Source organism: Monopterus albus, unplaced genomic scaffold (assembly GCF_001952655.1).
Source record: "Monopterus albus unplaced genomic scaffold, M_albus_1.0 scaffold37.1, whole genome shotgun sequence".
NCBI classification, from domain to species: Eukaryota; Metazoa; Chordata; class Actinopteri; order Synbranchiformes; family Synbranchidae; genus Monopterus; species Monopterus albus.
In genome coordinates this window covers 1,604,328-1,613,968 of record NW_018127917.1, presented here as the reverse complement: position 1 = coordinate 1,613,968, position 9,641 = coordinate 1,604,328, and the positions used below count along the sequence as shown (strand labels likewise).

Sequence of the window (9,641 nt, the reverse complement as noted above, 5' to 3'; positions counted from 1 at the left end):
AATTTAACTGTCCCCTTAAATTGTATCCCCCTTCCCTTTCATTAAATAGTTTTTGAATTCCACCAGGTAATAAATTGTTCCTGGCTTTATACATAAACACTGCAGTCTTATATCCCACTAAATCGAAAAATTTTAACAATTTAGACTGTATGACAGCTGCATTGGTGTGATCCCTATACCCCATCTTATGCACAATTCTTATTGCTCTTTTTTGTAATATATACAATGGTTGAAGTGAGCTTTTGTATGTGTTTCCCCAGTTTTCAACGCCATACTCTAAGTATGGTAAAATCAATGAAGAATACAAAATGCGTAGTGCTTTCCCGTCCAAAATATATCTAACCCTTGCCAATATCGATATATTTTTTGCTATTTTGTGCTGAACATATCTGATATGAGATTTCCAGGAGAATTTGTCATCAACTATGACACCTAGAAATTTAATTTCATATACTCGTTCTATATTAGCTCCCCCAATTTTCAATTGAAGTTCATTGTCTAGTCTGCGATTCCCAAATACCATAAATTTAGTTTTATCCAAATTCAGAGATACTATATTACTGTTACACCATTTCTTTATCTTCTCAAGTTCCTGTGAAACCCGTCCAGAGAGTTGCTGTAGGTTTTCACCCGATGCCCATATGGTAGTGTCATCAGCAAACAAAACCACTTTCACTAAATCAGAAACCTTTTACATATATCATTAATGTATAATATAAATAATTTAGGTCCCAAAACAGAACCCTGAGGCACTCCACATACAATATCCAGCTCACTCGATTGGTATTTACCCAACTTCACAAATTGATGCCTCTGTGTCAAATAACTTCTAATCCAATTCAGAACCGTTCCTCTGATCCCATATTTTTCTAACTTATCCATTAATAACTCATGATTGATTGTGTCAAATGCTTTTTTTTAGGTCAATAACTATTCCCATCGTGTATTTCTTCTCATCCATAGCACTTGGTATGTCCTCCATCAGGTCGGTAATGGCCAAAGATGTCGATCAGTTCGACCTAAAACCATTTTGGCAATCGGAGAGGATTTTATGTCTATCAATAAATGTGTCTAATCTGTTATTAAAGAGTTTTTCCAAGATTTTTGAAAATTGTGACAACAGAGAAACCGGTCTTTAATTTGTGAAGTTGTGCTTATCACCAGATTTATACAGTGGAATAACCTTTGCTATTTTCATATTATTGGGGAACTGCCCAAGTCAAAACGACATGTTAAAAACATGGGTTAATGGTTTCATATCCCCTCAATTACCCATTTAACCATTGTCATAGTGATACCAAAGTGATAGTGATGGTATCACTATGACAATGGTACTGTATAGTTTGGTACTGTATACTTTTCATTAAAATGTAATTATTTAAATATGTCAGGGGTCACGAAGCACAGTGTCATGGGTGACTGGAAAGTGTATTTTATTTTGTAGGAGCATTTCACAGTGATAAGTTACCAGGTGAAAAGAGGATTTTTATGTTTCAGGTTGAATGTAGTAAAACAAAATTAGATCTGTAGTGGAATGTTAAATTACAAATTAATAGTCATGAAATATGTAAAGTGATAAAGTGACTGGTTGATAAAGTGCTGCCAAAGTAATTATGCATCATAACTCTGTGTTGCTTGTCATTGTTTGGTCAGGTAATCAATTTTTTGTGTTTACGTCAATAGTTTCAATGACTTTAATGTTACGTGTGCTGTCCTCAGTCCTGCACATCTCTCTATAAAAGTTCTTTGTGACACTTAATTGTACATTGGTGAATAAGGTGATTAATATTGTACCTTTAAAGTGCCACAAAAACAAAAGATAATTAGACCAGTTTAATTTCTAGAAAAAACAATCCAACATTTGAAACATTTAGTTATCAAAACATTTTCTATGGATTCATCAGGTGTGATCACTGCACAATATAATTGAGGTAGTTGACACGTATGCTATGTGGCCCTTATGGTTACACAATTTTTTTTTTTTTTTTTTTTATTTAATTTTCTACTGTTTTATGATGAATCCACATTCAGTGATATGGGAAACGAGCAAATGGTCCATGGAAGTCATAAAAAAATATTAAAGGTAGGGCTATTATGCTTGATGCTACACATGGATCTTAAGTTTAGTCAGCTACCGAAATTTAAAAAAGTATAAAATGTCTTCCCACCAACGGAGATACAATCATAGCTAATCTCCCCCTGAATCTGCTCTCTGGTCCTAATAGTGTGTCATATCGACTTTTCATTCACATCCTGCTGTTTTCAGCTCGAGCAAGATGAGTCACATCAAATCAAAGCCCATCGAACATGAAGCTCATAAATGAATGGAGGTGTCATGAGTCAGATTTTTTATTAACAGGAAAGTATTACCTTTTCCCACCTTTCACACATCTACACACTCTCTCTTCCACCTACTATCAAACTGGCATTCAACAGTTTACTTCAGATCAACAGAGACACCAACAGGGGTCATTCAATCATCGGGTGCAAACAAATCTGCCGCTCCTTTCTTTGAAAGCATAGATTTGATGGTGTTGGGGAAATCCAAAGTGGTAGGAGTGTTTGACTGTGAGCAGTGCTGTTGATCAAGTGTAATTGAGTGCCTAGAATTGCTTTAATAAATGTCTTCTAAGACTTCAGGCACTGTTGACTCCCTCTCTGTAATCTTCACTGACCATGTTCACTCCTCCCTCCCCTCAAACACTTTTCTCCATTATAAAAAAATTGACACAAAGCTCCAAAGGAGAAGCTGTCACCAGCTGAATGGAGTCAATTTATGCTATCACTTACAGATCACTAAGCTTGGAACATCAACAAAATTATGAGCTTTGAAGGTGAATGACAAATGTGCAAAGTCTTTTTCTGCAAAGTTCTGTAACCCCCCACACAAATCCTGCATCCTGTGGACCATTCAGAATCGAGATGCATCACGTTTCATTTACTGTTGATCACTTAGTACAGCCAGTCAGAACTATATAGGAGAAAATTATTCATTTCTCTGTGCCATTGTTTTCTGGTCTACTGCTCATATGGTTAAGTATTGGTTAAGTTGATTACCTTTAAATAAGTAACAGTTATAGAGGAGGGCTTGTCAATGTTAAAAGTGTGTATGATGGTAAAAGAGGAAATAAACCATGGCCTCTTGTGTCAAATTGAAATGATTAGAGCACACAATCATCAACTCCATCCACCTTCATAAGAGCTTCTGCAAAAAATAACAAACCATACTAATTATGCCTCTGCCAACAAGAGAGTGCAATCTGCAAAGGGCTAACAGGAAGAGGAAAAATATGCTATTTTAAGTAATAAATTGGCAGCCAGTGTTTTTATTTTGCTGAGAAGGACAGTCTCTTCTGGCAGTTAACATTTGAGAAAAGTTACAAGAGTACGTCAAAAGATGAATCAAAATCGTATGACTCATCTAGATATACTGTACATTATAGTTGACATTTATTAAATGAGTCGTACATTTTTGTTTGTAATCAGGGCAGGTCTTAAGTATAAAACATCATCCACGTCACATAGCCTTGCATCATCATCACACGTCAAAACTAGTGCGCACACTGCAGAGAGAGGGAGCAGTACAGCAGCTGCGATGTGCTGTTCCAGGAAGTGAATGCGATGACGTTACCTGATCACGTCAGTCAACTTTTCAAACTTGAACGCAGATCGAGTAAGTAAATAATGGTTCACCTGTATGGCACTTGTTGGATTGTAATTTCTTTTTTGGGGGGGAGTCAATGAGTGGAGTTGGAGTCAGGAAAATACTGAAGTGTTCACAATAGCTCACTTCCCCTACATGTATTTTATATAAACCCATGGCACAGTTTCTAATTAGAGGCCATTTTATATGAGAAGCAAGCACAGGACTGAGAACGGATCTTGCACCAGTGAATCTGCTTGGTCAGATGCATTCATCTACATTAATGTTGAACCAATTTATTAACCTGCTTACAAGCATTTTGTGAATGGGAAATTGGAGCTCTAGATTTTGATCTTTTAAATCTCTGTGTTATTAAACCACAGAGCATCGATTTCCCCTTTGTGTATGTGCAGTGTTTAGTGCCTAGGGATGGAGTTCTTGACATTATTAACAAATGTGCATTGTGCACAGGAACTGACTGAGAAATTGTTACATGACAGATCAGTTGAAAGTCATAATAAAAGGAGGTGGGGGCTCAGTAAATATTTGAGGAAAATTTATCTGTAAAGCTTGACCCAAATTCTATTTAGAATTTTGAATCAGAGGCAAATAATTCAGTGAGTGGAATGAATTTAAAGGGTTTTTTTTCTCAGTGAGTCAATAGAAGCACTTAAAAAAACATGCTGTCACAGGGTCACCAGGATTTAGTCATATATGTTATCCAGATTACACTTTTCACTCCATATTCAGCAAGAAGTTCAGGACCCTGAAGCTTTAACAGTACAATGCACCTTTAGAAATTTGGTTTCCGAGCGAGGTAATATTTGCCACCTCAAGGTGACATTAAAAAAACTTAAATATTTTTAAATGAGAAAATATTGTAATTCAGACCTACAGAAATTCATTTTCTGACCCCTCAGGGTCAGAAACAAGGTGAATAGACACTACTGCTGTGCCTTCACCCTATACATTAAAACGTTAGCAAACAGTTGCTTATGATTCATTGTCTCTGGCCACCTGATGAATGCCTGTCCTCTTTCACATCTGTCAGGGGCGGCACAGCGGTGCGGTGGTTAGCACTGTCGCCTCAGAGGAAGAAGGTTCTGGGTTTGAGCCCTGGCCGACCCGGTGCCTTTCTATGTGGAGTCTGCATGTTCTCCCTGTGTGTGTTCTCTCCGGGTACTCTGGCTTCCTCCCACAGACCAAAGACATGCAGCTTAGGTTGACTGGTGACTCTAAATTGCCTGTAGGAATGAGTGAGTTTGTGTGGTTGTTTGTCTACATGTCAGCCCTGTGATAGACTGGTGACCTGTTGCCCAATGTCAGCTGGGATTGGCTCACTAGCTACTAAACACACCAGTTTCCAGTTTCTTATTTTGTGCTATGGGTTGTTCAAGTGTTTTTTTCTTTTTTTGCTAAAAACAGCAAATAGTCAATCTTATTAATTCAATTTACAAAACCTTTGCTTGGTTGGTTCAGAGGTCCTTGCTAGAATTCTTGATGTTTGAAATTCCTCTTTTCTGCCATTGTTGTTTCAATTTACATGTAAATGGACCTCTATCATAAGCCTTTTTAAAGCATAATTTGAAAAGACCCTCCTGGTGTTTACAAAGACAGCATGATCTTGGGACATATTGGAGCAGCTGCTAATTGAGACTATGAATCAGTGTGCGACTGAATGACATTTGTGTTTTACAGCACTGTAGCACAGGCAGACGAATGCCCCACACAAGTTAGAGGGTAATGTGATACTGTTAATAATGACCTCATTATTCAGTTTTTATATTATCAGTAACTCAGAAATGTGCAGGAAAATAGTCAAAGATTATTGCCTTTATTGAAGTATTATGTTTGAAAAGATATTGGAGCAATAGAATAAGCGCATTGTAGAGCATGCTTGTTCTTTCATGTCAGAATGTAAATGACTGGTTTTTCTGCCTGGTAATTCCACTGTGCTTGTCATACTTTGTACTGACTCATGCTCTGCAGCATGCTAATGCTGCGCTAAGTTTTCATCCACAAGCTGCTGGTGGGTTGTGATAAAGAAGCTCAGTTGTGTGAGGGGTGCTTGGGTTTTCTGGTCTGTTGACTAACCAGAATGTTTTGTTAACTAACTTCAAGAAAATGGCAAGTGTTCTCTTGTTCCCACTTTAGCTCTACTCTCTCATTGCAAAAAATCTGCTATTATACATTTGTGACAAAAAATGCATACTATTGTATTTGCCAAGCCGGAGGCTCTCAGACTGCTGTCATCATATCCTACTTGATCTAAGGGGGTAATTCACCTAATTTGCAATTTCCATTGGTGAAAATAGTGTTTTGCTGATTGGCATTTAGAAACATTTTATGTGAGACTGAGTATTTTAAAGTCCAATTTGGTCTGACATTTAGGATATAAAACTTAATGAATAGATTCCATAAAGTATGATTTGCTTAAAAATATATGGGCTAAGTATTAGTCCTAATGGGATTCTAAATTATACAGCCATCAACTGGCTTTGCCAAATTTGTGAAGTACAGTGTGAGCAGGCTTCTGGCATGTGATTAATTACCCATAATGACCAGCAATCTAGCCCATGACTGCTCAGGTGGATTTCTGGAAAATCTGGAAATCTGTTCAGTTGTCTTGCAAGTCCATAGTCCAAAGTTAGTTCCACTTGTGCGAATACAAAGACAGCAACATAGCACAGACGAGATATAACATTTTGTGGACAGAATCAACTTAAACGAGGCTGTAGATCAGGGGTGCCCACGCTTTTTCACCTTGCGAGCTACTTTTCAAATGACCAAGTTAAAATGATCTACCTACAGTTAAAATACTAAACATATATTTATTTATATACGGAGTATACCTTATGTAAACACTATATGTTGGCGCACCTTGCATAACTGCATGAACCCTTAAGGCACACTACAGTTCAGTACTTTTTTGCTCATTAGTTTACTCTGATGACTTGCACTGAATGGACTCAGCCAGGGCTGCATAGTCCAGACAGTAGCTGCTGGTAGCCAGGCTAAAGCAGATTTCCAAATGGTCATCAGTCATGGTGGAACGGTATGTGGACTTGATAATCTTCGTGTGAGAAAATGCTGACTCACATAAATAAGTAGAGCCAAATAATGCAGTCAGTGGCACATTTCCTCATGTTTGGGTTATTTTACTCTGTAAGTTCCAAAACGGTCCATTAGCCCTGGACTTCAGCTAAATGTCAGTCTATAGTGTCAATATCTCATCCACTCCAGACCATTTCAGGTGAAACAGTGTTGCAATTTTTGATGCGAGTGAATCAACCTCAATATCTTCCCTAAATGGATAGCACATAAATGTAGTGACTGGCTCGAGTGAGGCAAAGTCTTGAAAGAGTATGTCAAACTCTGACCGACAATTGTCAATCTGCTCTGTGTAGTACGCAATGTCAAATTGCGCACATGCTTTTCGTTGCGTCTTCAGCTCTGATGCGAGGTTTTGGAAGTTCCCCAAAATGTTGCATTTTTCATTTGAAAGCATTAACTAAGCTCATTATATTGACACGAGATCTACCGACACTAACTTTGCGATCGACATATTGGGCAGCCCTGCTGTAGACTTTGTATGACATGCTGTATTTATATAATGTGTGTGGACGAGGCTAATCGAGCTGTGGCAGTAACACAGTGTACAGCGGCATCAAAATGGTGGCTTGACTGGAAGCAAAAGGAGAAATGGCTAGTGACAGCAGATCACTGCTGTTCATCAGCTGTACAGAGTAAAATAGCTAAAAGTAACAGTTTTTCTTTATGTTGACCTCAGCTTTATTGGAGTCAATCAATACACCTGCTCTGGGGTTCTGTCTAAATGTCCAGTGTGAGCACTCGCACTTTTCCCGACTGAGTGAACATACAATGTGAGCAGTGAGTTAACATTTTGTACACGATCAGTAAAAGCCACACAGTGTCTGCCTAGCTTTAGCTAGTACCAAATGTCAGACAAGCATCTGGGTACCAAACATAGTGGAGCATCTAGTTAAGGTGGGCGCACACTTAATGACTGTTAAAGGCCGAGACAGACTCAGTCTGGGTCAGTTGGGCAGTTTGCTTAAAGAAACTGAATAGGTCAAAATCAGGTCAAGCAACAAGTCTTCTAATAAACATCACAAAGCATTTTCTTTCACATCATGCAACAGAAATGTGCCTTAGAGTCAAATATCAGCTGTTTAGGGCTGTGAACGTTGTTTAGCTTTTTATTGTCTTCTTGAAAAAGGATTAATTGGCCTGCAACTTATTGAAATTCAGCTAGTGACAACTGCTGTCCATTTCAGGCACTCAGACAAGTGACTGCTGATTGAGAATAGAAACTGACCTCTGGTTACTTGATGTGCTGTGCTTCACTGAGAAAAGCAATCTACTCATTACTCCCAAGCTGTCAGTGACTCAAAGAAGCTTTCCAAACTCTCCCTTTAGACAGGGGAAGATTGTGGTGTGGCTTATGAAACTTTGTACTAATTTGTAAAGCAAATTTAAAATAAAAACCTACTGCAAATATTTTCTTTCCCTGCTAGAAGGAAAATTTAATTTCAGATTACACACATATAATATCTGCCTTTGTCTTCACTGACTGTTCACACATTCCTTTTGTCTTCATCTATTGCATATTCCTTGTCAGGGAAGCAAACATTGTGTGTACTTGATAAATATTCAACCCCAGAAATTCATACTCCCCTGGTTTAGTGTTATTCTGACCCAAATCTCCATGGAGTTCTGGAAAGAAAAAAAACAAAAACATGATCAATTGTGTCATTGTCTGGCTTCACAGCAGCCCAGGTGCAGATTTGTTATCTCTGCCTGAGCTGTTCTGATTCCACAGAGGCTGAGACAGCGTTAAAGCGCACAGCAGCGGCATGAAGCTGTGTGCTTTTACTTGCTCTTGAACCATTCTCTGAAACTACTACTACTCTCAGCAGGGGAGCAGTGGTAAAAAGAGGTAAGGGGAACAGTAACAGCTTTCAGTTTCATATTTGAACTATGAGCCTCGTAAACAAGTATCCAAGCATGGAGGGTGACATTTGCACGCCACCAAGGTGCACACAGGGTAATAAAGTGTCTTGTGTTGACCCCTTACTTATCGCTCCCTGACCATAATGCAATAAAAAGCACTGTTTGTCAAAACATGCAGATTTTAATTGCTCTATAGCACAAAATGATAAAATTGTATCAGTAGGAATTTGACGGGGATGTTGGTCAGTGACTGATTTTAATATTTATTTTGATGCTATTTAAAAATCGAGCTCTAAACCCTCCTATTTATATGCACATTTCTGAGAACTTAATGATGGTGTGTCATAACTTGTTTAAAGCTGAAACAGCAAAGAGTAAAGCAATTTTATTACAGAATGTTTTTGGGGTACACTACACTTAATTATCCCTTCATTAGGTGTTTTTGCTGGGTTTCCTCTTTAATTAGCTTGCCTATTTGTTGCAGTTGCTTTGTTGTATCTGTTGAGAAAATGTGACTTTAATGTTTGTGTCATTACAGGAAGCTATAACTCAGGAGGTGATCGGTTCTGTCAGCGCTGTTATGAGTCATCAGGAGAGGCCCATTAAGGTAATACTTTGCCTAATGCCCCTTTAGCCTATTACAAAAAACCTGACAGTAGCAAAACTGACATCGTAGAAATTTATTTTTTGTACCTATACTTTAAAAGTTATTTGTTTAAATCCCTGTGGAGGATTGTGCAGCCCTGCAGCCTAAAATCTGTTTCATTTAACAATGCAACTTCCTCTGCATGAACCGCCACCTTATTGTGGTGGAGGGGTTTGAGTACCCGAGTGATCCTAGGAGCTATGTTGTCGGGTCTATATGTCCCTGGTAGGGTCTCCCAAGGCAAACAGGTCCTGGGTGACGGGTCAGACTAAGAGTGGTTCAAAAGCCCTTTATGAATAGATTAAAATCAAGGACCGTGACGTCGCCCGGCATGGCGCAGCCGGGGCCCCACCCTGGAGCCAGGCCCGGGGTTGGGGC

General features: G+C 38.6%; 1 long non-coding RNA gene across 7 annotated transcripts in view; it reads left to right on the top strand.

Moving 5' to 3' along the window:
• Positions 1-9,641, top strand: part of LOC109959143 (uncharacterized) — a 266,643-nt gene that overhangs the window by 33,000 nt on the left and 224,002 nt on the right. For all 7 annotated transcript variants that reach the window (XR_002274769.1, XR_002274770.1, XR_002274768.1 and 4 more), the window contains exon 2: positions 9,156-9,224. This is a non-coding gene — a long non-coding RNA (uncharacterized LOC109959143). The remainder of the gene's footprint in view (positions 1-9,155; positions 9,225-9,641) is intronic.